Source organism: Aythya ferina (genome assembly GCF_964211825.1).
Source record: "Aythya ferina genome assembly, chromosome: 4".
NCBI classification, from domain to species: domain Eukaryota; kingdom Metazoa; phylum Chordata; class Aves; order Anseriformes; family Anatidae; genus Aythya; species Aythya ferina.
Genome location: NC_140300.1, coordinates 77,641,912 through 77,669,500, shown reverse-complemented (window position 1 = coordinate 77,669,500; position 27,589 = coordinate 77,641,912). Strand labels below are relative to the sequence as shown.

Here is a 27,589-nt window from a genome sequence, read left to right as displayed (position 1 = left end):
ATCGCAAAGACCGGAGCCCAGATTATAGGATCAGCCAGCCCCGCGCCGCCCGAGGTCGGACCGGGAACCCGGTGCGCTTGGCACATGCGTCGCCCAAGAACGGCGCCCAGAGCCGCGGGATGGTCGTGCGTCACGCATCCCGAGTTCGGACCCCCGGAACACGGGACAGCCGGCACTCGTGCCTGGCTCTTAGGGACTTGGAAAGAGTCCTGATGCTGTGCCAGCACTATGCAGCAATAGGCACAACACTGGAGTGATTTCAGTGTTGTTCCAGCTAAGAGTGCAGAGTACAGCACTGTGCGGGCTGCTGCAGGGAAACGGTGACTCCAGCTCAGACAGACGCAACACAACTTCCACCCCTTATTCCATAACATTTGTGTCACAATCAGGTACAGTTTAGTATATAGATGGTCTCATCACCATAGTTTTCTGTCCATTGAAGCATTTTTGTGTCTGTACTTCTCTTTATTCTATAGGTATTTTCCCAAAATGCTCATAAAAAACTGTTGATGGTTTCACCATCATCTGTCAAAGTGGTCACTCAGGGCAGGCGAAGTTGGTTTTCTTGACACCAGCACCAGCTTAGCTCACATCACTGTTGCACTTGCCTGGTTCCTTGCAAATTTGACCTTTCATTGGTTCTGCAGTGTCCTCCTACAACACATAACTTGGATGACAGATTAATTTTCTCCCAGTGTTAAATCTCCTTGAGGCACACACTTGATATCCCCATCTTTCTGCATCACCCACCAGGTATACCCTGGACCTTGGGCAAAGACAATCCCACGAGTGGGTTTGCCTTTTCCCATGGCAGGGGCAACCCACACCGCCTTCCCCATCCACTTCCCCACACGCACTACAGTGACTTTAGCTTCTCCCACAGTGTGTAGGGGTTTTGTTTCAGCAGGACCAGCACGGCTTTCGGACCCCCTGTTGTTAACTAAGCAAGTGGCCTCTGGTAGGTTTATATCCTAATGTTTCCATGTCGCAGCACCCAATGCTCGCAGCATAGTTTTTAACAGTCCATTGTACCTCTCAATCTTCCCAGAGGCTTGTGGGATCCCAGCTGCTTGGCTTCGTTGCCTTCTAGCTGTTGGGTATTGGCCCCACTATCCCAGCGTCGAAGCAGCCAAGTGAGGATGTGCTCACCTGGACGGCGACTGAAGGCTTTTCGTATTTCTCGCAGCTCACTCAAGGATAGAGACCGAGTAGTTTCTGATTCATCTATGATTTCAGTCTCTCCTTCGTGATGTTGCCGTGATAACGCTGCTTTAGAGCCGCTTGCCTTTTCCTCTTCTCCCTCATCCATAGGAGGCGCTCCTTCCCTTACTAAACGACCTGATCTCCGTTTCCACTGTTTCGTCTTTACTACGGGGGCGACTGATACCAAAGATGGTCGGTCCTCTGGGGTGGTCACAGTGTGTGCTGTCTCATCATCAAGATGAGACATCAAGAACCTCACTATCCCCTTGAGGGTGCTGGGCAATGTTAATTGACATCTGATAGGCGTAAGCCAGACCCCAGCAGAGTGCAGCCAGCTAGAGGAGTTCTCTAGTATTGCCAGGGTCAGGGCATACATCTTTCAAACATTCTAACAACTTTCTTGGATTTTGTACTTGTTCAGGGGTGAAATTTAGAACCATTGGAGGAGAAAACCGTGATAGGTACCTGCCCAAATCCCCCCACACACCTTGCCACCCACAACTTTGTCTGGGGACAGGTCCCTGGATAATAGTCTTAATAAACTGCTTTGCCTTGGGGAAGAAGACAAACACTACACCTAGTATATGAGGATAATATCTCACCAGGGGTATCCAAGATACTGAAAGGCTGCTGTAATTAGCCCACAGGGAGAAAAGTAGAAGACACCACACCCGATATTATTCACTGATTGACTGCTGGGGGCAAAAAAGAAGGCACTGTAATTCTTAATATTGTCAATAATATAATCTCCAGGAGACCAGGAGGATAACAATGCCGGGCTTGAATACCAAACCAAACTGAAGGCCAGTATGTTACAGCACAACATGTTAAAAAAACAAGCACAGACTTCAACATTTTCTCCGATCGGATGTAAAGGAAAAAAGAAAACAGAGTGGGCTACATACAACATATCCACACAGAAAAGTATTACCAGAAAACCGAGCATTATGACAACCAATATGTTAGTTGTAAATACTTCAATCAGTACTACTGTTATCTCAACCCTCGAGCCCCACGTTGGGGGCCAAAAAGGACAGAGGTAGTATTACTCAGGTGGGCAGCCGAGCTCCACCACAAGCGCTCCCTCACTCCCCCTCTCGTCAAAGAGGGAGGGGGAGAAAATACAACACAATCCCGGGGCACGGGATTCTGTCCTCCGGTGGCGCGGGTGCCAGTTGTCCTGTGTTCCGGGGGTCCGAACTCGGGCTGAGTGACGCACGACCATCCCGCGGCCCTGGGTGCCGTTCTTGGGCGACGCATGTGCCAAGCGCACCGGGTTCCCGGTCCGACCTCGGGCGGCGCGGGGCTGGCTGATCCTATAATCTGGGCTCCGGTCTTTGCGATGCGTGTGCTGGACGCACCGGAGACCGTGTGTGACTTCGTGCGGTTCGGGGACGGCGATGCCGAGGCCCGTGTGTCCGGCCTCCGGCGGCGCGGGTGCCGGCTGTCCCGTGGGTCCGAAGTCGGGCGACGTGGGTGCCTGCCGAGCCGTGAAGCGGGAGGCTGCTGCCCACCGGCTCGGGCTCTGGCCGTCCCGGAATCCAGCAGGTTCGGTCTCTTGCGGAGCTGCGGCAGGCCGTCCTGCCCTCCCGGGTAGCTCCTGCCGGAGGCGCGGGATGCGACCGTCCCGAGGTCGTAGGCTGCGGTCCTGGGCGACGCGTGTGCTAGCCGCAGCGGGGTCCGGGTCCGACTTTGGCTTTGTCAGGGACGGCGGTCCCGGGCTCCAGGTGTCCGGCCTCGGGCGGCGCGGCCGGCTGTCCCGTGTCCCGGCGATCAGAACTCGGGCGGGTTGGGGGCCGACTGTGCCGTGAAGCGGGAGGCTGCTGTCTGCCGGCTCGGGGTCTGGCCGTGCCGGAGACAGGGGGTTCGGTCCCGTGCGAAGCTGCGGCCGGCCGACCCGCGCTCCCCGTTTCTCTATCCCGGGGCGCGGAATCTGACCCTCGCAAGCTCCTGGGCTCCGTTGTCGGGAGACGCTTGTGCTAGTCGCAGCGGTGCGGCCGGCCGTCCCGATTCTCTGGGATCCGGTCTTGGGCGACGCTTGGGAGCCCAGAAGCTCTTGGGAACCCAGCTGCTAGGGACAGCCGGCCCCGCGCCGCCCGAGGCGGGACACCTGGACACCGCGACCGCCGGCCCCGAGAAGCCGAGTTCGGCCCCGGAGCCCGCGGAGTCTAGCACAAGACCGGTGCCCAGGGTTTCGGGACGGCCGGCCACCGAACCGCACGGGACCGAAAGCCCGCTCTCTGGGAAGCCGGCGGACGCCAGCCCCCCGCTTCACTGCACGGCCGGCCCCCACGCCCCCTGAAGTCGGATCCCCGGGACACGACATAGCCGGCCCCCGCTAGCCGACGGCCCCGGAATCGCCGTCCCCGAACCGTCCGATGTCGGACCCGGCACCCGGTGCTGCTTGCAAACGCGTCGCACAAGACCGGAGCACAGGGGCTCGGAAGAGCCAGCTCCCGCCCTGCCGGAGGCCGGACTCCCGGGCTATGTCCACATGTCTCTTCAATACTTTTAAGGATCGGGTCTCTTACCACTTCCCCGGGCAGCCTGTTCTAATAGCAAAGCACCCCTTCCATGAAGAAATGCTTATTCAGTATCGAGCTAGCCAGTGCTGGTAAACAGAGGTGTTTCTCCCTAGGGGTAGGGCTTGGCATTTCCCTCTCCTGAACTTCAAAAGGTTCCTGCCTGCCCCTATCTGCAGCCTGTCAAGGTTCCTCTGAATGCGCAGCCCCCCCATACAAGCGCCTTTTCCACAGAAGCCACCGACCACCCGCCACCTCGCCCCCTCCCAATTCGGCCTGCCCCAGGGCGCCACCGACCACCAACCTCCTTGCAGCACCACGCCTCAGCATCCCGAGCTATCCCGACAGCTTCCACCCATCGGGAGGTCCCACTTGTAATAAATGACCGAGTCCCAAATAGGCTTACAATTAATGTTTATGATTTATTAAAGGAATAGAGGTAAGCAAGCAGCGCTGGGTGCGCCAGGAGTCTCTGCTCCACCAAGACGCACACAAGTTACATCAGGCGGCTGGTTTTTATGCTGCTAGGCTAATACATATTCATTACTACTTCTACAAAAGGCAGAGTTATTCTAATTAGTTCCCAGAATCCAAACCCTCCCACTGGTGCAGGCGTTATCAGTCTCCGGTGGTCCCTCTGGGGGCCGCTCGTACTGAAGGCTCGTAGTCTTCCTCCCAGGCTTTGTCCTTTGGTCGTTCTTCAGCTTCTCCCCTCCCCTTATTTAGTAGTTGCTGGGCCAGATGTCAGAAAGCTGTGTCTCGTGCAATAGTCCGCACAGGCACTGCATAGCAAACACACCAAGTAACATTGACTTCAGTTACTCGCAACAGTTACTCACCTGATAAAGAACTGCATGCAATAAAGGCACCAAGTACTACATTATTCTAACAGATCCTACTAGCTGTTACCTCAAAAAGATGTGCGTACCCCTCGCTACTTGGAAACGCATCAGTCCATAAACTCTCATCCACCTGAAGAAGCCTGCAACTGACCGAAGGAAAAACAAACACCCCAAAGAGCAGCCCAAGCAGAATGAGCTCTCTGAGGGGATGCCTGGGACTCACATACCATTTGGCCCCGACTAGCACCCAAATCCAATCACCTGGGAAGGGAAGGGGCAAAGCACAAGGAAGTAGGAAGAGAGCAGCAGCAGCAGCTGTGGTGTTTGTTTTTTTTTTTTTTTGTGTGTGTGTGTGTGTGATTTTTCTTTTTATTTTTTAATCAGTTTTAGCTCAAAAGCATGCATAGTGCAGACAAGAGAACTAGGGTGTTTCTAGAAGCAAAAATCCCCATGCTTTTGCTGCAGCTTTCAATATTAAAAGACATTATGACCAAGCAAGTAATTGGAACTCTTCCAACTGGAATTAGCTCAAACTTTTATTTACGTATAAAGAAAAAACTAGGAGTAGAACATCTGCTCCATCTTTTCCACTTTCACCTTGCCATAGGCAGCTCTGGCTGTGACGTCCCAGATTGCATACTGCGTTTCAGCTTTAACAAATGAAAACCTTTACCCTAACCCTTACCCTTATCCTAACCATTAGCTTACCCTTATTCTTACCCCAAACGTAACCCTAATCCTTACCCTTACCCTAATCCTTACCCTAAACCTAACCCTTTCCCTAAACCTTATCCTCACCCTAAGCCTTACCCTTAGCCTTACCCTAACACTTACCCTTGCCCTAACCCTTACCCGTACCCTAATCTGAACCCAAACCCTAACCCTAATACTCTCACCCTAACCCTTACTCTAACCCTAACCACAACCCCAACCCCTAACCCCTAACCCTCACCCTTGCCCTAACCCTTACCCGTACCCTAATCTGAACCCAAACCCTAACCCTAATACTCTCACCCTAACCCTTACTCTAACCCTAACCACAACCCCAACCCCTAACCCCTAACCCTCACCCTAACCCTCTAAACCTACCCCTAACCTATCCCTAACCCTAACCCTCTAAGCCTAACCCTAACCCTCTAAGCCTAACAATAACCCCCAACCCCAACCCTCACCCGAAACCCTAACTCTAGCCCCAGCCCTAGCCCCTAACCCTAGTTCCCGAGAACTACATCTCCCGGTATGCTCTGGGCATTCAACATGGCCTTCCGGAAGTCCCGAATCCGAAAACTACATTTCCCGGCATACTCTGGGTACGCAACATGGCCTCCCGGAAGTCCGGAGTCCCGAGAACTACATCTCCCGGCATGCTCTGGGCACACAACATGGCCTCCCACTGCCGGAAAACTACACCTACCAGCATTCCCCGCACAGCCAGCATGGCCAATCACAGGCCGAGTGCTCGAGAACTGCATTTACCAGCACTCACTGGAACCCTCACCGCCCTTACAAAAAAAGCCTCAAGCCCTAACATCCAAAAAAACCTCGAAACCCCTACAGACCTAACCCAAACTATTTACCACACTAAACCCCTGAAGACCTATGCCTAAAACCCCCAACCCAAAATCTTAGGATGCTCAAAACCCAAACCCAACCCAAAACGTTAGGAATGCTCAAAGCCCTAGCCCAAAAACTTAGGGCGCTCCAAACCCTAACCCCAAAACATTAAGACGCAAAAAACCCTAACCCAAAAACTTAGGGTAATACACCATAAATGTTTGTTCATTGTCTTATCTGTAGCAAATAGCATAGGCTGAGTCGAGGATCTCAGTACAGTAGCATTATTATTCGAGATTACAATGGTGGGTGTCCCACAAGCAGGAGGGTGCCTACTAATTCCATACACAGTTTATACACTTTTTTTTTTCTGCCGAGGACCGGGACCCTCCCCTGTTTCCCCTTTAACTGTGCTATTCAAGGTTCATAATCTAGCTGGTGCTTCACAGAAAATACACAGCTGCTGGCCTGTTACAAGTCACATTTCTTCTGAGGTTTTTACTCTTTGAGGTGGTAATGTTTCTTACGCCATGATTTCCACCTAATTGCTGTAAGGATTCTGGTTGTCTGCGTTTTACAAGGTTGTCTGTTATAATAAATAAAAGTCCCAAATAGGATTACAATCAAAGTTTACAATTCACTGAATGAAAGCTGTAAGCAAACAGTGCTGGGTACGCCGGGAGTCTCTGCTCCACCAAGACGCGCACCAGTTATACACCAGTTACCTCCCTTAAGGGATATAGAGAAGCCCTCTCAGATACATCCGTCCTACTTCTCCTGCATGCGGCCGGAGGTCGGTCTAATTCTGGTGCTGTTGGTGGTGGAAGCTGGGGCAACGGTGGTACTGGTGGCGATACCACAGCCACCGGAGGGGGAGCCGCCGGGGGTGGATTGTTAGGATATGGAGGTGGTAGCTTATCCAACGGCTCACGTTTATCTTCTTTTTCTTTTTCATGTTCTTCTTGTTCTTCAAATTTCTTACCTGCTTTTAGTGTAAATATTGAGGCTGGAAAAGGACGTGAAGTCCTCCTGATCCATAATCCTGCATAATCACTTTCTTCCTGGCTAAAAGGTTCCTTTGAATTAACATGGATATTTAAGGCCTGGCAAATCCAGTCTTCGAAGGATCCAAAAACAGGCCAAAAGACATGTAGTCTTAAAGGCTCCTTTGGCCATTCTGTCACACAATACTGGACCATTTTTAATTTACTTTTTCCTTTTCTGGGGTCCCTATCATTCCAATTTCGAATCGTTATTCCTAATGGACTTTCTGGTGGTATGACTGGTAATTTCTCCCTTTCTTCTGGTCTCTGGTCTTCGATTTTGTCTGACCCATCTAGGAATTTTACTCTGGCAATTCCCACAGCCCTTGGTTACCTTAGTAAGAGTGTCTTGCAGGGGGTCGAGGACCTATCACACACCCACAAATCCTATAGGAATCCCTTCGGTCCTTCACCGGCCACGTCCCTCGTGGGAGATTGAAAACGCGGTTAGAAGACCTTCACAATCGCTTCGGAACTAAGTTCCATCTCAGTCACACTCTTACACACACAGGCAACCGAACCCCACCCAACCGAACGGTATACGCTTTAAATGCTTACGACTCCGTCATCTTCGTTCGGATCTTCACGCACACAATTATGGGCAAAATATAGTGCTGCAGCTGGCAAGGGAGCTGAAAAAAAGAATCAGAAACTTTGCTTACCTTTATTCAGGTTCAAGATGCCATTAGTTCCGACCTGACTCAAACAGCAGCCACCAAATGGTGGGGGTGCCTCTCCTAGATCAAACCAGAAATCAGGAACCAAAGCCCTCCCGGACGAGCGCCCTCTTGTAATAAATGACTGGGTCCCAAATAGGATTGCAATTGAAATTTACAATTTATTAAATGAATAGAGGTAACCCAGCAGCGCTGGGTGCGCCAGGAGTCTCTGCTCCACCAAGACGCACACAAGTTACATCAGGCGGCTGGTTTTTATGCTGCTAGGCTAATACATATTCATTACTACTTCTACAAAAGGCAGGGTTATTCTAATTAGTTCCCAGAATCCAAACCCTCCCACTGGTGCAGGCGTTATCAGTCTCCGGTGGTCCCTCTGGGGGCCGCTCGTACTGAAGGCTCGTAGTCTTCCTCCCAGGCTTTTCTCTTGTCCATCTCCTTTGTCCATCTTGGCTGGATGGCAGACACTTGCATAGTGTCCCATGCAACAGTTGTAATAGTTAGCAGTTATTCTGAAACCCCTTTGTTCTCTTATCCCCTATTGACCCGAATTGATGGACCATTCCTTTGCAAGATTCAAGAACTATATATATTAACCACTCTGGTTTTCTCAGACTTTTCATCATATCATGCGGCCCTAGCATTGTTCCATATTGACACGAATCAGATGAACTCATTTCACACTGTTAAGCTGTCTTATCACTGCAAGCATATCTCAATACCACCTTCCTTCCCTCTACAGGATGTAACTGCGCAAAAACAACATTTTTATTCCCACAACCTTGATCCCCTTACCCTGAAATCCTTATTCCCCTTAAACCTAACAACTCTAACCACAACCCTAACCCTTATTATCAACCCCCTAACGCTAATGACACTGACCTTAATCCAAACCCCAAACTGCCCCTAACCCCAGACAACCAACAACGAAACACACACACACAAAGATGGAAACTACAAAAAAGGCAAAACCCACGATACAGGCCCCAAATCACAAATACGCAACCAAAATGCTACAGAAAAGCCCCAGATGCAGGCCCCAAATGCTACTGCTAGGCCTCAAAAGCTCAAGATGCATCCCAAAGCAAAAATGCAGGCCCCAAACGTTACAGAAAAGCCCCCAAACCCAGGCTGCACAAGTCTACAAGCAGGCCCCAAACTGCCAACAGAAGCAGGCACCAACCACACCCAGATGCAGACCCCAACTGCCCACAAGCAGCTCCTACCCCACCACCCCCTCCCAAGAACTGGACTCCACCCAGACACTGGCCCAAGACCTGGACCCGACCCCCGCCAACCCCCCTACCCTCCCCCCGACACAGGTGTACAAGCAGCTCACAACCCGCCCCTTCAGAGACCGGTCCCACTCCCCCCACCCCCCCCAAGACACGGGATGCGGAGGTGTACAACCAACTCCCAACTCCCTCCCCCTCAAAGGGAGGCCCCAAAGACCCCCAAATGGAGGCTCCTAGAGTGAACAAACAGCTCCCAACTTCCCCAGGCACAGGCCCACCCCCCCAAACACAGACCACAAAGGTGTATAAACAGCCCAGACCCCCCTCCAAGACCATGGCCCCTATAGTGTACAAGCAGCTCCCAACCACCCACAGATGCAGGCCCCAACCCTTCTCAAAAGGGAGGCACCTAGAATGCATGAGCAACTCCCAACCAGCCTAAACATAGGTCCAAAAGTGCACAAGCAGCTCCCAACCCCCCTCAAATACAGACCCCAAAAGTGTACAAGTAGCTCCCCCCCTGAGACAGGACCCAAAGGTGTACAACCAGTTCCCAACACCCCTGAGACACAGGCCCCAACCGCCCCCCCAGACACAGCGACCCAAATTCTACAAGCAGCTCCTAACCCCTGCCAGGCAGGCCCCCTACCCTATACAAGCAGTTCCCAACCCTCCTCCCCCCCCCGCCCGAGGGAGGCCCCCAAGGCCCCCACAAACACAGGCCCCTACAGTGTACAGGCAGCTCCCAGCCACCCCCAGATGCTGGCCCCAAAGTTGTACAAACAGCTCCCAGCCACCCTGCAGAAACAGATTCCTACATTGTACAAGCAGTTCCCAGCCCGCTAGACACAGGCCCTGACCCCCCACACATGCAGGCCCCAAAGGTGTACAAGCAGCTCCCACCCCTCCCCCAGACGCAGGTCCCAAGCCCCCCCCCCCAAACACAGGCCCCTACAACCAGCACCCAACCCCCTACCCCCGATGCCAGGCCCAAAGGTGTAGAAGCAGCTCCAAACCTCCTCCCTCAACCCAGGCTCCAACAGTGTACAAGCACCTCCCAACCAACCCTCCCCTTCCCCCTCCCCCCCGCCCCCCGACACAGGCTCCAAAGGAATACAAAGAGCTCCCACCCCTCCCCCAGATGCTGGTCTCAACCCCCCCCCCGCCCCCAGAAGCAGGCCCCAAAGGTGTAGAGTCAGCTCCCAACCCCCTCAATGCCGGCCCCTAGGGTCTACAAGCAGCTCCCCCCTTGCCCCCAGATACCGGCCCCCAGACACAGACCCCAAAAGCCTAATCACAGGCCCTGAACTCTAGAGGCAGGCTCCAAAACCCAGGACAAAGCCCCAGTGGTTCGAGACAGGGCCCAAATCCCAGACACAGGCCCCAAACGCTAAACATATGCCAAAAAAAGTATTAGTGCTGGTGCCAAATGTTACAGACAGGCCCAAAAGCCCGAGATGCTCAAGGCTGAGACGTAACTTGGCTTTCTGAATTACTGGAAAACAGCTTTCATTCTCAGATAATTGTGTGCAGGCTAGATAGGATGGGGCTTCAGGCACCTCTTCACCTGAGAAAACACACTGCCATCAGGCACCGCTGTGCCAGACAAGCTTGTTCTGCTAGAACACCCTACTCAGATGCACTGTGGCATTCAAGTGAACTGCTTTCATGCAAATATAACGACTGATGTTACAACCCACCTTGCCTGTGGCACCTGATGAACAGAAGAGTAAGCCACCGCAGCGCTTCAAAACCATCCCTGCACGTGCCGCTCCTTGTCGCTCTCTGGCCTTATCTCATATCCTTATCCACTTCTGTGGAGAGCCTGCCACGGCACCTGCAAAGCAAGACGGACACCTTTCATAGTCACCTTGTGCTACTTGGTCGTTCTGCTCCAACCCAGCTCATGACCAGCCCCTCTTCTTACACAGCTCTTCAGAGTGCAGTTTGCTCCTTTGAGCCTGTGCGAGACACCTGTGAAAGAAAAAGAAACGCATAGGCCGATGCAGCATCCAAAGACACAGCACAACTAGGTAAGTTACTCTCATCTGCTCCCTTACCTCTGCCGCTTACCAGCCCCCGAGGCAGATGCTTCAATCTACCCTCTTCAAACAGCTACAACACCTTTAAAAGACAGAGGGGATGCTTAGAGGAACAGTGAGACCTACAACACAACAACTGCTACATCTGTTCCTCACTCACCTTGCCAGAGGCAGCTCTGCGTGTGACGTCCCAGGTTGTACACTGCGTTACCTAACCCTTACCGTAACCCTTACCCTAACCCTTCTCACCCTTACCATTACCCAAATCCTTACCTTTACTTTTTCCTTACCCTTACTCTTTCCTTTAACCATAACCTTACCCTTACCCTATACCTTACTCCAACCCTTCCCCTTACCTTCCCCTTCCCCTTACACTTAACCTAACCCTTACCCTTCTGCTTCCCCTAAAACATATCCTAACACTTTCCCTTACCCTTACACTTACCCTAACCCTTTCTATTACCCTTACACTTACTCTTGCCCTAATCCTTGCTTGCACCCTTACACTTATCCTAACCCTTACCCTTACCCTTACTCTAACCCTTACCCTGACCCGTACCCTTACCCTTACCCGTACCCTTAACCTAACCCTAAACCTTAAACCTTACCGTAAACCTTACCCTTTCTGCTACACTTACCCTTAGCCTAAATCTAAACCTTACACTTACTCTTAGCATAACCCTCACCCTTACCATTACCCATACCCTTATCCTTACCCTAACCCTTACCTTTACACTTACGGTTACCATTAACCTTACACTTACCCTAACACTTATCCTGAACCTAACCCTTACCCTAAACCTTACCCCAACCCTTACCCTGACCCTTACATTAACCCTAACCCTTACCCTAAACCTTACACTTACTCTTAACATTAACCTTACCCTTAACCTTAAGCTAAGACTTAACCTTACGTTTTTCTCACCCTAACCCTATAATTAACCATAACCATTACGCTAACACTTAACCTTACCCTTAAAATAAGCCATACAACAACACTTAAATGTACACTTACGCTTAAACTTACCCTAACAATTACTCGTACAATTAAAATATTAATTAATTAAATTAAAAAAATTTAATTTAAAATTAATTGAATTAAAAAATTAAAATACTCTTATCCTTATACCTTATCCTTAACCCTCACCCTTATCATTACCAATACCCTTACTCTCACACTTATTCTTATACATACAACTTACCCTTTTCCTAACACTTAACCCTAACCTAACTCTAACCCTAAACCTTACCTGAACCCTTTCCAGGACGCTTACATTAACCCTTACCCTTAACCTAAACCTTACACTTGCTCTTAACCTTAACCTAATACTTACCTTTTCGTTTTCCTCACACTAACCCTAAAATTAACCCTAACCATTACCCTAACAGTTACCCCTAACATAACCCTTACTCTAACACTTACAGTGACCCGTACACTTACACATACCCTTACACTTACTCTTACCCTAACCCTTACCCTTACCCTTACCATAACCCCTACTCTAACACATACTTCTACCCGTACCCTTACCCTTACTGTTACCCTAACCCTTACCCTTACCTTACCCTATCCCTATCCCTTACCCTATCCCTTACCCTATCCCTTACCCTTAACCTAACCCTAAACCTTACCCTTATCCTAACACTTACCCTTACCGTAAACCTTACCCTTTCTGCTACACTTACCCTTAGCCTAAATCTAAACCTTACACTTACCCTTAGCCTAACCCTCACCCTTACCATTACCCATACCCTTATTCTTACCCTTACCCTAACCCTTACCTTTACACTTACGGTTACCATTAACCTTACTCTTACCCTAACACTTACCCTTAACCTAACCCTTACCCTAAACCTTACCCCAACCCTTACCCTGACCCTTAAATTAACCCTAACCCTTACCCTAAACCTTACACTTACTCTTAACCTTAACCTTAGCTGTAACCTAATACTTACCCTTACGTTTCCCTCACCCTAACCCTAAAATTAACCCTAAACATTACCCTAACACTTGACCTTACCCTAACCCTAAAATTACTCGTACAATTACCCTTACCCTTACCCTTAACCTAAGCCGAAACCTTACAGTAAACCTTACCCTTTCTGCTACACTTACCCTTAGCCGAAATCTAAACCTTGCATTTACCCCTACTGTAACCCTCACCCTTATCATTACCAATACTCTTACCCTTACCCTTCCCCTAACCCTTCTCCTTACACTTACTGTTACCTTTAACATTACCCTTACCCTAACACTTACACTTATCCTTATCCATGCCCTTACCCTTGCCCTAATCTTTACCCTTAACCTAACCCTAACCCTAAACCTTACCCCAACCCTTACCCTGAACCTTACATTAACCCTAACCCTTACCCTAAAACTTACACTTACTCTTAACCTTACCCTTAACCATTACACTAACACTTACCCTTACGTTTCCCTCACCCTAACCCTAAAATTAACCCTAACCATTACCCCAACACTTACCCTTACCCTAACCCTAACCGTAACTCTAACCCTTACTCTAACCCTTACCCTGACCCGTACCCTTACACTTACCCTTACCCTAACCCTTACCCTTACCATAACCCATACCCTAACACGTACTTGTAGCCTTAACCTTACCGTTCCCCTTACCCTTACCTTTACTGTCTCCGTTACCCTTACACTTACACTTAACATAAACCTTAACCTTAACCTAAACCTTATCATAAGCCATACAACAACACTTACATGTACACTTACGCTTGCACATACCCTAGCAATTACTCGTACAATTACCCTTAACCTTACTATTAAGCTAACCCTAAACCTTACCCTTATCCTAACACTTACCCTTATCCTAAACCTTACCCTTTCTGCTACACTTACCCTTTGCCTAATTCTAAACCTTTCCCTAACCCTCACCCTTACCTAAATCTAACCATTACCCTAACCTTCACTCTTACCCTTACCATTATACTTACTTTTACCCTTAAACTAAACCTTACCCCAACCTTTACCCTGACCCTTACATTATCCCTAACCCTTACCCTTACCCTAACCCTAACCCTTACTCTAACCCTAACCCTTAACCTAAACCTTACACTTAATCTTAACTTTAACCTTACCCTTAAACTAATACATACCCTTACGTTTCCCTCACCATAACCCTAAAATTAACCGTAACCATTACCCTAACACTTACCCTTACCGAACCCTAACCCTAACCCTTACTCTAACTTTTACCCTGACCCGGACCCTTAGACTTCCCCTTCCCCTTACTCTTCCCCTTACCCTAACCCTTACCCTTACACTTACGGTTACCATTAACCTTACCCTTACCCTAACACTTATTCATAACCTAACCCTTACCCTAAACCTTACCCCAACCCTTACCCTGACCCTTACATTAACCCTAACCCTTACCCTAAACCTTACACTTACTCTTAACCTTAACCTTACCCTTAACATTCACCTAATACTTACGCATACATTTTCCTGACTTTAACCCTAAAACTAACCCTAACCATTACCCTAACACTTAACCTTACCCTAACCCTAACCCTTACTCTTACCATTACCCTGACCCTTACCCTTACACTTACCCTAATTCTTACCCATACCATAACCCATACCCTAACACATATTTGTACCCTTAACCTTACCGTTACCCTTAACCTTACCCTTACCCTTACTCTATCCCTTACCCTTACGCTTACCCTTAACATAAACCTTACCCTTGACCTTACCCTTACCATAAGCCATACAACAACACTTACATGTACACTTACGCTTACACTTACCCTAGCAATTACTCGTAAAATTACCCTTAACCTTACCCTTACCAAACCATTACCCTTGTTCTTAACCTAACCATAAACATTAAGGATAAGCTAAAGGGTCACCCTTAAGGTTAACGTTATCCTAACTCTTACACTTAAGTGGGTAAGTGGAAGTGTAAGGGTACAGTTCAGGGTAAGCGTTAGAGTAAGGGTAAGTGTTAGGGTAATGGTTAGGCTAATTTTAGGTTTAGGGTGAGGGAAACATAAGGGTAAGTATTAGGTTAAGTTTAAGGATAAGGTTAAGAGTTATGGTAAGGGTTAGGTTTAATGTAAGGGTAAGGGTTTGGGAAACGTTTAGGATAAGGGTAAGAGAAGGGATAATGGTAAGGGTAAGGATGATGTTTAGTGTAAGGGTTAGATTTAGTTAAGGGTAAGGGTTAGTGTAAGTTTAAGAGTAAGGGTAAGTGTAAGGGTATGTGTAAAAGTATGGGTAATTGTAAGGGTTAGGGTAAGGGTAAGAGTAAGGGTATTGGTAATGATAAGGGTGAGGGTTACAGTAAGGGTAAGTGTAAGGTTTAGATTTAGGCTAAGGGTAAGTGTAGCAGAAAGGGTAAGTTTTACTGTAAGGTTTAAAGTTTCAGCTTAGGTTAAGGGTAAGGGTAATTGTACGAGTAAATGCTAGGGTAAGTGTAAGCGTAAGTGTACATTTAAGTGTTGTTGTATGGCTTATGGTAAGGGTAAGGTCAAGGGTAAGGTTTATGTTAAGGGAAAGCGTAAGGGTAACGGATAGAATAAGGGTAAGTGTAACGGTTAAGTGTTAGGGTAATGGTTAGGGTTAATTTTAGGATTAGGGTGAGAAAAATGTAAGGTTAAGTACTAGCTTAAGGTTAAGGGTAAGGTTAAGGGTAAGGTTAAGGTTAAGAGTAAGTGTAAGGTTTAGGTTAAGGGTTAGTGTTAATGTAAGGTTCAGGGAAAGGTTTGGGGTAAGGTTTAGGGTTAGGTTCAGCTTAAGGGTAAGGGTTGGGGTAAGGTTAAGGGTATGGATAAGGAAAAGTGTAAGGGATAGGGTAAGGGTTAGCGTAAGGGTAAGATTAATGGTAAAGTGTTGTTGTATGGCTTATTGTAAGGGTAAGGTTAAGTGTTAGCGTAATGGTTATGGTTAATTATAGGGTTAGGGTGAGAAAAACGTAAGGTTAAGTATTAGCTAAAGGTTAAGGGTAAGGTTAATGTTAAGAGTAAGTGTAAGGTTTAGGGTAAGGGTTAGGGTTAATGTAAGGGTTGGCGTAAGGTTTAGGGTAAGGGTTAGGTTCAGGATAAGTGTTAGGGTAAGTGTAAGGTTAATGGTAACCGTCAGTGTAAAGGTAAGGGTTAGGGTAAGGATAAGGGTATGGGTAATGGTAAGGGTGAGGGTTAGGCTAAGGGTAAACGTAAGGTTTAGATTTAGGCTAAGGGTAAGTGTAGCAGAAAGGGTAAGCTTTACGGTAAGGTTTGAGGTTTAGGCTTAGGTTAAGGGTAAGGGTAAGAGTAAGGTTTAGGTTTAGGAAAAGGGTAAGTGTAGCAGAAAGGTTAAGGGTGAGGGTAAGTGTTAGGGTAAGGGTAAGGTTAAGGGTAAGGGTAATGGTATGAATAAGGGTAAGTGTAAGGGAAATGGTACAGGTCAGGGTAAGGGTTAGAGTAAGGGTTTGAGTAAGGGTAAGGGTAAGGGTTAGGATAAGTGTAAGGGTGCAAGCAAGGATTAGGGCAAGAGTAAGTGTAAGGGTAATAGAAAGGGTTAGGGTAAGTTTAAGGGTAAGGGAAAGTGTTAGGATATGTTTTAGGGGAAGCAGAAGGGTAAGGGTTAGGTTAAGTGTAAGGGGGAGGGGAAGGTAAGGGGAAGGGTTGGAGTAAGGTATAGGGTAAGGGTAAGGTTATGGTTAAAGGAAAGAGTAAGGGTAAGGAAAAAGTAAAGGTAAGGATTTGGGTAATGGTAAGGGTGAGAAGGGTTAGGGTAAGGGTTACGGTAAGGGTTAGGTAACGCAGTGTACAACCTGGGACGTCACACGCAGAGCTGCCTCTGGCAAGGTGAGTGAGGAACAGATGTAGCAGTTGTGTTGTAGGTCTCACTGTTCCTCTAAGCATCCCCTCTTTGTCTTTTAGAGGTGTTGTAGCTGTTTGAAGAGGGTAGATTGAAGCATCTGCCTCGGGGGCTGGTAAGCGGCAGAGGTAAGGGAGCAGATGAGAGTAACTTACCTAGTTGTGCTGTGTCTTTGGATGCTGCATCGGCCTATGTGTTTCTTTTTCTTTCACAGGTGTCTCGCACAGGCTCAAAGGAGCAAACTGCACTCTGAAGAGCTGTGTAAGAAGAGGGGCTGGTCATGAGCTGGGTTGGAGCAGAACGACCAAGTAGCACAAGGTGACTATGAAAGGTGTCCGTCTTGCTTTGCAGGTGCCGTGGCAGGCTCTCCACAGAAGTGGATAAGGATATGAGATAAGGCCAGAGAGCGACAAGGAGCGGCACGTGCAGGGATGGTTTTGAAGTGCTGCGGTGGCTTACTCTTCTGTTCATCAGGTGCCACAGGCAAGGTGGGTTGTAACATCAGTCGATATATTTGCATGAAAGCAGTTCACTTGAATGCCACAGTGCATCTGAGTAGGGTGTTCTAGCAGAACAAGCTTGTCTGGCACAGCGGTGCCTGATGGCAGTGTGTTTCCTCAGGTGAAGAGGTGCCTGAAGCCCCATCCTATCTAGCCTTGCTTCAAAGATCGAAGCCGAAATTCCTTTAAGTGGTATATTCTTTATTGCAGCGCTGGATGCACGGGGGATCTCTCCACCTATCGTGCATACCCAAAGCAGAAAGCAGTCTTGAATTTATACAATCAATCTATCAATATTCTACAAGCACCTATACATATGCATTACCTATCCCCGCCTTCCCTCGCTTCTCATGCTAATTAGCCTTTTGGCACCTTGCTCCTGCACAGAGCCTTCCAAGAATTGTGGGCAGGGGTCTTTGGGACGTGGGCAGGGGTCTTTGGGAGGAAGACCCCGAGTCTTCCTCACAGTGTACTTTTCACCTTTGGTCAGGAATCTGCTGAATTGGCATGTTTCTTAATTGCAAGAGCTGGTTGTTGCCAATTCTCCCGTTTGTTGTATCTTTATAATGAATTCCAATGTCCAGTTTCGAGAGTTATAGTCCTTACATTCGTTTCTCTGTCCGCCTGCCGCTTCCTTATCATGAGTTCCAGTGTCTTGTTTCGAGATATACAGTCCTTGTCTGGGGATTGTCCTTGCCTCCCCAATACCTCCTTAATCAATCCCCCCTTTTCTTTTCCCATGCAAATTCTTTTGCATCAGATACTTTCTTTATTTACAGTAACACAACAAAGCAGGCATCTAAACAACATGCACACAAATATTCCTAACACTACTAATACGATTAGAGCAATGAATACTTGTTTCAACCATTGGAAATTGGGCAACCAGGAGGTTAACTTAGTCCATAGTTCACTAAAACTCCATGAAAGATCATCTTTACTGATCTCATGTAGGATCCTGGTCTGCTTCCATATTTCTTCCAGGTCGGTAGAGATCCTTCCACTCTGATCTACATACATACAACAACTTGTGTTTATTACTGTACAGACTCCCCCTTGAGTGGCCAGTGTGGGAATAGAAATGTTGTTTTTGCAGAGTTACATTGTTTAGAAGGAGGGAATGTGGTACTGAGATATGCTTACAGTGATAAAAAAGTTTAGCAGGCGACCTTGTAAAATGCAGACAATCAGACTCCTTAGGACAATTAGGTGAAAATCACGGTGTCAAGTCAAGTCAGATAAGTGAAGAAACATTACCACTTCAAGCAGTAAAAATGTCAAAAGAAATTTGAAATTTAACAGGCCGGCGACTGAAGGCCATGCATTGTTTGTGAAGCATCAGATAGATTGTGAATCTGGATTACCCACTCAGTGGGGAAACAGGGGAGGGTCCTGCCACCAAAAGGTATATAAACTGTGTTTTGGAACTAGTAGATGCGCTCTCTCCTGCTTGTGGGGCGCCCGCCATTGCAATCGCGAATAAATTACTACTTCACTGAGATCCTCGCCTGAGCCTAAGTTATTGGCTACGGAGTGTTTCTCACAATTTGGGGGCTCGTCCGGGAGCCAGTCACCTACTGGGGAGCCCCACCGCCGCAGCAGCAGGAAGGCATGCCCCGCTGATTTCAGCGGTCCTGTGCATCGACGGTGGCGGTTCTGCGGAAAGCTGACAGAGGGCCCGAGACTGGTTAAAGAGGCAGGATCCGTGAAGTAGTGGGGAAAGGAAGAAGGTAGGCACTCCGGGTTTTTAAGAATCGATCCGGTAACTCTGTGCACAGACCAAGGTAAGAAATATTAAGTATTGCCTTGGGGGTCGGGTGATCTGGTGTATGGTAAGCCCTTGCACGGGGAAGTGCTGGCACTACGCCAGGGGAATCTGGTGTACGGTAATCCTTGCACGGGGAAGTGCTTGGAAGTACACCAGGGAATCTGGTAAACTCAGGTGTGCGGTAACGCTGGCACGGGGAAGTGCTTGGCGGTACACCCCCATCTTTCAGTACGTTGGTGTGTGGTACACTGCAGAAGGGAAAATTCTGTAGCACATACTGGCGAGGGTTAGGAAAGATGGGAAGTACGAGTTCCAGGGAATCTGGTAAACTCATAGGTGTGCGGTAACGCTGGCACGGGGAAGTGCTTGGCGGTACACCCCCATTTTTCAGTACGTTGGTGTGTGGTACACTGCAGAAGGGAAATTTCTGTAGCACATACTGGCGAGGGTTAGGAAAAATGGGAAAATATGAGTTCCAGGGGACAGGGAGATATCCCTGGGGGAGTGCCTACTAATAGTTCTTCCTGAAAAATGATAAGAAATTGGAAACATAATCCCAAAATCAGAGGGATTGTAAAAGAAAAGTAATTAAAAAAAAAAAAAAAAAAAAAAAAAAGGTTAAATATTGTGTATCAGTCTGGACAAAAGAACCAATTAAGGAAACAGCAGTATTTTGGCCAAAATACGGGTCTGATGAAAATTCAGGCTTTAAATTTATGTGTAAACAATAAGATTCCTTTTTCAGAGAAGGAGCCAAGTTATGCTCCCTATAATCTTAATATTGAACTGGTGGCAGCAGCAGTCACTCCAGGAAGGGAGACAGGGACTGGAATTAACACTGTCCCTAAAGAAGGATCGTACTCTAGGCTCTGGCAAGAATTAGAACAAGGTAGAAGATATGTTGAGAATTTTGCCTTCCCTGATACTAACAGTACTAACGCTAACTGTGTATCCTCTTAGGTGAACTACCCCCTCCTCCTTACCAGCAGAGAGGTTAGGACTTTTTAAGAAGGAGAGGAAGTCTTTATTCAAGGACCCCAACAGCCTAGCTGAACAATTAGACCAGTTCCTACGACCTGATTTATACTCTTGGGGGAGGGAATTATGTCTATAAGTATGTTGTTTACAGGGAAAGAAATGGGAATGATCAGGAGGAGAGCTGCTATACAAGAATGGGAAAGAGCTCATCCTCCAGGACCAGGGGTAATACCGGCAGGGCAGAAATACCCACTTGCAAATCCTGGCTGGAATAATAATAGTGTGCAACACAGAAATCATATGAGAGACTTGGGGTCAGAATGAGAAAGTACTTGGGGATGAGACCTGATGACCCAGTATCCCAAGGGCTCTTGAAAGTTCATTGTGTGATTAAAGCCTGGAAAAATATGCAGAAAATGCTTCAGAAGGTGGGGGGATGTAGTGAACAGTCACTGGGGGACCCTCCTGCGGGAGGCCCTGGAGGTGTGTGTCCGGAGGGGAGATGAGAAGGAAAAGCAGAGAGCGAAACTAATGGTATTGACAGTGCAGTGGGTAGTGAGGCAGAGGGTTGGAGAAAGATGAAGAAAATCTTCAGGGGGAGTCAGGGCCAGGATGGAAAGGAGAGGAAGAGAGATGAAGGAATGGCAGGCAAAGAAGGCTGCCTGTGTTGTGGCCCGAGTCCTAGCAGAGACAGGCTTTGATAAGATGTTTTAAGCGTGGCCAGGCTGGCCACTTCGAATGGGAATATCTGTAGTGGAAGAAGGAGGAAAGAAGGAAAATGGGATGAAATATGCTATATTGATATGTTGTTTCAGTATCTTGGAGGGAAAAGGTATGGAATTAAGTTGGACCCTGACTGAGCCTTTGGTGCTGGTATTAGAAAAGTACAGTCTGGAGAAAGATAAAGGAAGTGTTAAAAGAGTTGCTGAAGGTGTTAAAGGTGTGGCATGTAATATTTAACAGAGCTGTTTGAAGTTGAATGAGCAGGGAAAGAGGATGTAGGCATTATCTAAGTAACAGTCTAGAAGTTATGGTATATTTGCATATTTGCTGTGGTGTTTGTTCAGTTTCCCAAGCATCGGGGAGGGGGGAACAGCCTGCTCCACCAGGGGCCTCTCCAGCGGCCGCAGGGGGGGCTTCGGCTCCAGCGCCTGGAGCGCCTCCTCCCCCTACTTCTGCACTGACTTTGGTGTCTGCGGGGGGGGTTTCTCGCTCTCCCAACTGCTGTTGAGCAGCAGGTTTTTGTTTGTTTCTTTGTTTGTTTGTTTTCGTGGATGTGTTCTCACAGAGGCACGGACTGTGTTGCTCATGGCTTGGCTCTGGGCAGCAGTGGGCCCCTTAGGGCCAGATGAAATTGTCCCTTATCTGCCACGGGGAGGCTTCCGGGTTTTTTTTCTCACGGGGGCTGCCACTGCAGTTTCCCACCCCCCCTACTCACAGCCCCCGAACCTTGCCATCAAACCCAATACACTGGGGAACAGCTAGGTCATTACTGACCTGTAAAGTATCAGGGATTAAATTAACTAATGAAACCCTAAAAAGTGATGGGGCTGGGATAACAGTGTCACTTTGGGGGGGATACCAAGCTGAGACTAGGGGATAAAATGATCACTGGGTAATTATTGTATGTACCCAAGGCAAGGACTAATTTGTTGGGAAGGGATTTGATGATTAAATTGGGCATTCAAATAGTAAATTGTTAGACTGGAATAACAGTGTTATTAATGGAGTGCTCTCTGGCCCTGAGAGCAAACATACATGTATATTCACCTCTGACTGGAAAGACCCTGAAATGGGGGCGGAAGCAACAATATAGGTGGACAATTTTACCTCAGGGGTTTACAGGGACACCTATCTATTTGGGTCAGTTTAAATAACAAAAGATTTAGGAGCAATTACAACCTCCCAAGGAGGTATTAATGTTAACAAATATGTGGATCGTTTTCTATTGTCAGGACAGGAGAAAAGAGTTGTGAAGGAAGCTACTAACAAGCTATTCAACTTTCTGGGAAAGCAGGGCTTGGGAGTATTAATAAATAAATAAATAAATAAATAAATTACAATATGGAGAAAGAGAAGTCAGGTATTTAAGGCATCTAATGTCTGAAGGAAAACAGAATAAATGCAGAGAGGATTCAGGGAATTGTTGAAAATTAAGAAAGAACTAAAAAGTTTTAAAAGAAAGATTTTTTTTAAGGAATCAGGAGCCATGAAGTCTGAAGGAAAATCGATACTCCCTGATGGGAGAGAAATGCTGAATAAAGTGATAATGAGGCAAATATTAACTGTTTTACATCAGAAGAGTCATTAGGAGGTGCAAGCAATGTGTGATGTTGTGCTAAGAAAATATGTCTGTATAGGAATATACACTTTAGGGAAGCACATATGTAGAGGATGTACCATATGTCAAAAGGTAAATAAAAAGGTGTTCTGTAACCCATCTAGAGGGGGACGGGAGCCAGGGGTTTGACCTTTCCAAAGTATACAGGTAAACTTTACTGAGTTACTTGTTTGTCCTAATTGACCACGTGACTAGATGGGTGTAAGCTTTACTGCAAGGATTAAAGCAGGCCTTAGAGATTGAGTGGGATTTTCACAGCCCCTGGCACCCCTCCTCTTCTGGGAAGGTGGAGCGAATGAATCAGACATTAAAGAAGCAATTAACTAAACTAGTGTTAGAAACCCAACTTCCTTGGGTAAAATGCTTACTCCTACAGGTTTAAACAGCACCAAGAAAGGATATAGGAATTTCACCATATGAGATGCTGTTCAGATTACCCTATCTGGGCAGAAGGGATGAGATACCACAATTCAAAATAAGAGAGTTTCCTTAAGAACTGTATTCTGGGGTTGTCTTCTTCTTTGTCATCTCTCAGGACCTGTGGGTTGTTGGCTCAAACCCCACCTTTGGAATTCCCCATTCACCACCATCATCCAGGAAACTGGGTCCTGATTCGGACCTGGAAAGAGTCAACTCCGGCCTGAATGGGAAGGACAATTACTGACCACTGAAACAGCCGTAAGAATTGCGGAAAAAGGTTGGACTCACTATACTTGAGTGAAGGCATCTGTCGACGCTAGTACCTGGGAAGCTGTTCCTACAAAAGACTTGTTGGAAGTTGAAATTGAAGAGAAAAATCTCGCAGTGGACTCTGAGCAGGATAAGAGCTTACAATTGTAAACTAACCTTTTATTTTCACAGGTAACTAATGAGTGTGACTTGTGATTGAGAGAAAGGACAGACCTATAGCGAACTGCAGTGCTCCCAAGGGGGGGGTTGTTATAGTAGTAGTGTACATCTTATTTTTGTATCGATAATTATTTGGAAACCTAAGGTTTAAAAATAATGACAGGGAAAAATTGATTACTAATTTTGTTTTTAGTGATTCTAGGCCTCAGAGAAGGCCTTGGTCAATTGGTAACTTGGAAAAGGCATGACCAGATAATAGCAAAAACGGGATACCCCATCAAAATATGAGTGACTGTGACAGAGGGTTATGTACCACAAGTCGTCACGTTTGATGCTTGTGAGGTGTTAGCTTGTGGAGATTTAAATGCCCAATGACAATTGAGCAGAAAGAACAAATAACTGGGAGAGACACAACAGCCAGATTGAGAATAGCTGTATGGAAACAATCCTCTATTGCCATCAGAGAAAGGGAGAAACTCAAGGAGAAAACAGGAGAGTAAACAGGAGGCCCTCTGAAATGTGGCAGTTCAAACATTTGAGATTCAAACAGGGTATGGGGACGTGAATGCCTGGATAGAATGGGTCAAATATACTGTCCAGAGTCTCAATCGTAGCTACTGCTATGCTTGTGCCTCGGGATGACCGATTGCCCAGATAGTGCCCTTCCCATGGGGGTGGACCAAAGACTCCCAAGGGATGCGATGTATGATTGCATTGTACCAAGAAAAGACTGCCTGGGGAAATGAGGCCTGTAAGTCTCTCTTTGCTGTTTCTTGCATGATAACTATATCACAGTTCCCCCTGCATTCTCTACAGCTATAGGTAACCATACAGCTTGCCTCTCACGGCAGGGTGTGAGTGCTACCTGGCATCTGGGAGAATTTGCCTTGTGCTACCAAGGACTTGATGGGAAACTGCTCAAGACTGGAGATCCCCAGGGCAGATCTCTGGTGGTACGGTGCAGAGAAGATCTTACGGTCCACCCTACCATCTAATTGGGAAGGCACTTGTGCACTTGTTCAAACAGCTATACCCTTCACCCTGGCATTTGAAAGAGAAACATCACAAATACCCAGAAGTAAAGGAGGCTTAGGAATATCATTTGATGATAGAGTATACATAGATTCTATTGGGGTACCTAGAGGAGTTCCGGATGAACATAAAGCCAGAAATTAAATTGCTGCAGGGTTTGAGTTACTGTTCTGGTGGGTAACAATCAATAAAAATGTGGATTGGATTAATTATTTCTATTATAATCAGCAGAGATTCATCAATTATACCAAGGATGCGATGAGAGGAATCGCTGAACAACTAGATGCCATCAGCAAAATGGCTTGGGAAAACAGGACAGCATTAGATATGATGCTCGTGGAGAAGGGTGGTGTATGCGTGATGCTGGGCAACCGTTGTACTTTTATCCGTAACAATACTGCCCCGGATGGCACAGTAACAAGAGCATTGCAAGGGCTTACTACCCTTGCCAATGAATTGGCAGAAAATTCGGGAGCAGACACTTCCATCACAGGATGGTTGAAATCTTGGTTTGGTAAATGGAAAGGGATGGTAATGTCCATATTTACATCCTTGATTGTAGTAGCAGGAGTTTTGACAGCTATTGGCTGTGTAAGTCCCCTGTGTAAGGGGACTTGTCCAGTGGTTAATTGAAACCACATTATTGAAACAAATGACCATAGATCCACCACCCTACTCAGATAAAATGATATTAGAGGAAATGGAGAGCAAAGAAAGTGAAGAAGAGGAAGATATTTACCAAATTACACTTACAATAAATAAATAAATAAAAATAAAAAGAGTTTTTGCAAAAATCAACAGTTTATAAAAAAAGAAAAGGGGGGAATTGTGGGAATAGAAATGTTGTTTTTGCAGAGTTACATTGTTTAGAAGGAGGGAATGTGGTACTGAGATATGCTTACAGTGATAAAAAAGTTTAGCAGGCGACCTTGTAAAATGCAGACAATCAGACTCCTTAGGACAATTAGGTGAAAATCACGGTGTCAAGTCAAGTCAGATAAGTGAAGAAACATTACCACTTCAAGCAGTAAAAATGTCAAAAGAAATTTGAAATTTAACAGGCCGGCGACTGAAGGCCATGCATTGTTTGTGAAGCATCAGATAGATTGTGAATCTGGATTACCCACTCAGTGGGGAAACAGGGGAGGGTCCTGCCATCAAAAGGTATATAAACTGTGTTTTGGAACTAGTAGATGCGCTCTCTCCTGCTTGTGGGGCGCCCGCCATTGCAATCGCGAATAAATTACTACTTCACTGAGATCCTCGCCTGAGCCTAAGTTATTGGCTACGGAGTGTTTCTCACACCAGTAACAAGTCTAGGGCCATCCGATTTTGGAATACTACCTGTGATAAACTAGGTATCTCTTCTTGTTGAGCCTTTATAGCATCCAGAATTTTGTTTTCTAACTTCTCTATAATTGCAGAAATATTAACTATTGCCTTTTCCAATTCACTCACTCCTAACCATGGGATAAACCATCGCACAAAACTATGAAAAGGGGTGTGTCTCTCTATCAATGGATTGTTAATTTTTCGTCTGATTCTCCGCATATGAGTTCTCAAGTAACCTCGAGGCACTACATCATGTACTGTCATATTGGGGACTACCGCTCCAAGAGTGCAAGTTCCCTTCCAATTCTCAGGCAAGACCTTACGGGCTGTATCATTGCATAGCCAATACCACCCTTTTCCTTCTGGAACCGTCCAGCTGGTTGAATTTGCCCAGCCGCTAGTCGTACTAATATCAATTGTTCAATTACAAGATGTCTGATTTCCCACATAAGTAGTATCCGTATTTATACAATGCTGTTTTCCTATACCCTTAGGCAGGTTACACCTTTGTACACACACATAATAGGATTCTAACGGCAAGAAGCTACTCACTTCTAGTTCCAAAACTGCTTAATATTTTCGACCCCAAGATGTGTTTTCCCACAAATTAGTCCAAGATAAGTTTGCAGGCAAGGGAATCCCAATTAACGATACACCCTTATTCCCATGCTGTGGCAGATGGGTGCATACCCAACAATTCGTCTTATTAGTTACTTGAGAAATTGTTTGTATTAAGGTCAGGTGTAAGTTCTCATCCCAAGTTGCCCACCCTGAATCCGAGAACCGCACCCCTGCAATCATTAGGATCTGGAAAACCGTAATTTTGTTGGTCCAATTGGAGTGGTGGTCCATATCCTCGCCGGGGCCTTCTTCACCCTTGAATTGTGGATCCAAGCTGCTTGCTTCTTAATCTTAATGGCGGTGTGTGTTGTCAGTAATACTTGGTATGCTCCCATCCACTTTCCTTCCATTTTTCCTGCACGGGTTGTCCTGAAAAAGTCTTTATATATATATAATCCCCGGGCTTAAAGGGGTGGATTGGTTGATCCAACCCTCTAGCCCTGGTCCCTAAAACAAATGTATGTACTTTATTTAATTGTTTCTGAAGTTCAGTTATATAAGCATATAAATATTCTGATCCTAACTGCGTTAGGTCCTCTCCACTAAATAGAAATGGCTATGGCCTTCCATATAAGATTTTGAAGGGACTCAAATTTCCTTTTATTCTAGGTTTAACTCTAATTCCAAGTAATGCTAAAGGGAGGGATTGAGGCCATGACAAATTAGCTTCTTATCCAATTTTAGCTATTTATTGTTTAATTAAATGGTTCATTTTTTCTACATGTCCACTTGCCTGTGGTCTATAAGGAGTATGCAGTTGCCAATCTATCTTTAGAATCTTACTTATCTGGTCTACCACTTGTGCACAAAAATGTGAAACTCTATCAGAAGACATTGCTACTAGAATCCCAAAGCATGGTATTATTTCATTTAACAAGACTTTAACCACTTCTCTTGCTTTGTTTGTTCGACAGGGAAAGGCTTCAGGCCTTCCTGAAAACGTGTCAGTCAGAACCAGTAAATAATGATACCCCCCTTTTCTAGGGAGTTCTGAAAAATCAATTTGCCACTGTTGCCCCGAATAATTTCCTTTACCGATTATTCCAAATTTTATTCTATTCTTGGTATTGGGGTTATTGTGTAAGCAAATGCTACATTGTTGAGTTACTTGTTTTATCATATCGTCCCACTAATGTCTGACTCGGGCTCTTATGCAGTGTGCCAGCTCCCCAGTGCGTTTTATTGTGTTCTGTAAGAACTATGGGCCATGT

General features: G+C 46.7%; 2 long non-coding RNA genes across 2 annotated transcripts in view; both read right to left on the bottom strand.

Annotated features, from left to right (window-relative positions):
- Positions 1-8,031: 8,031 nt before the first annotated feature.
- LOC311436318 lies at positions 8,032-11,052 on the bottom strand. The gene is made up of 3 exons (XR_014692753.1): positions 11,004-11,052; positions 10,777-10,913; positions 8,032-8,308 (listed from the first exon to the last, which is right to left on the bottom strand). It is a non-coding gene; the product is annotated as an uncharacterized lncRNA (long non-coding RNA).
- Positions 11,053-11,134: 82 nt separating this feature from the next.
- Positions 11,135-27,589, bottom strand: part of LOC311436320 — a 262,812-nt gene continuing 246,357 nt past the window's right edge. The window contains exon 3 of the long non-coding RNA XR_014692756.1: positions 11,135-11,200. This is a non-coding gene — a long non-coding RNA (uncharacterized lncRNA). The remainder of the gene's footprint in view (positions 11,201-27,589) is intronic.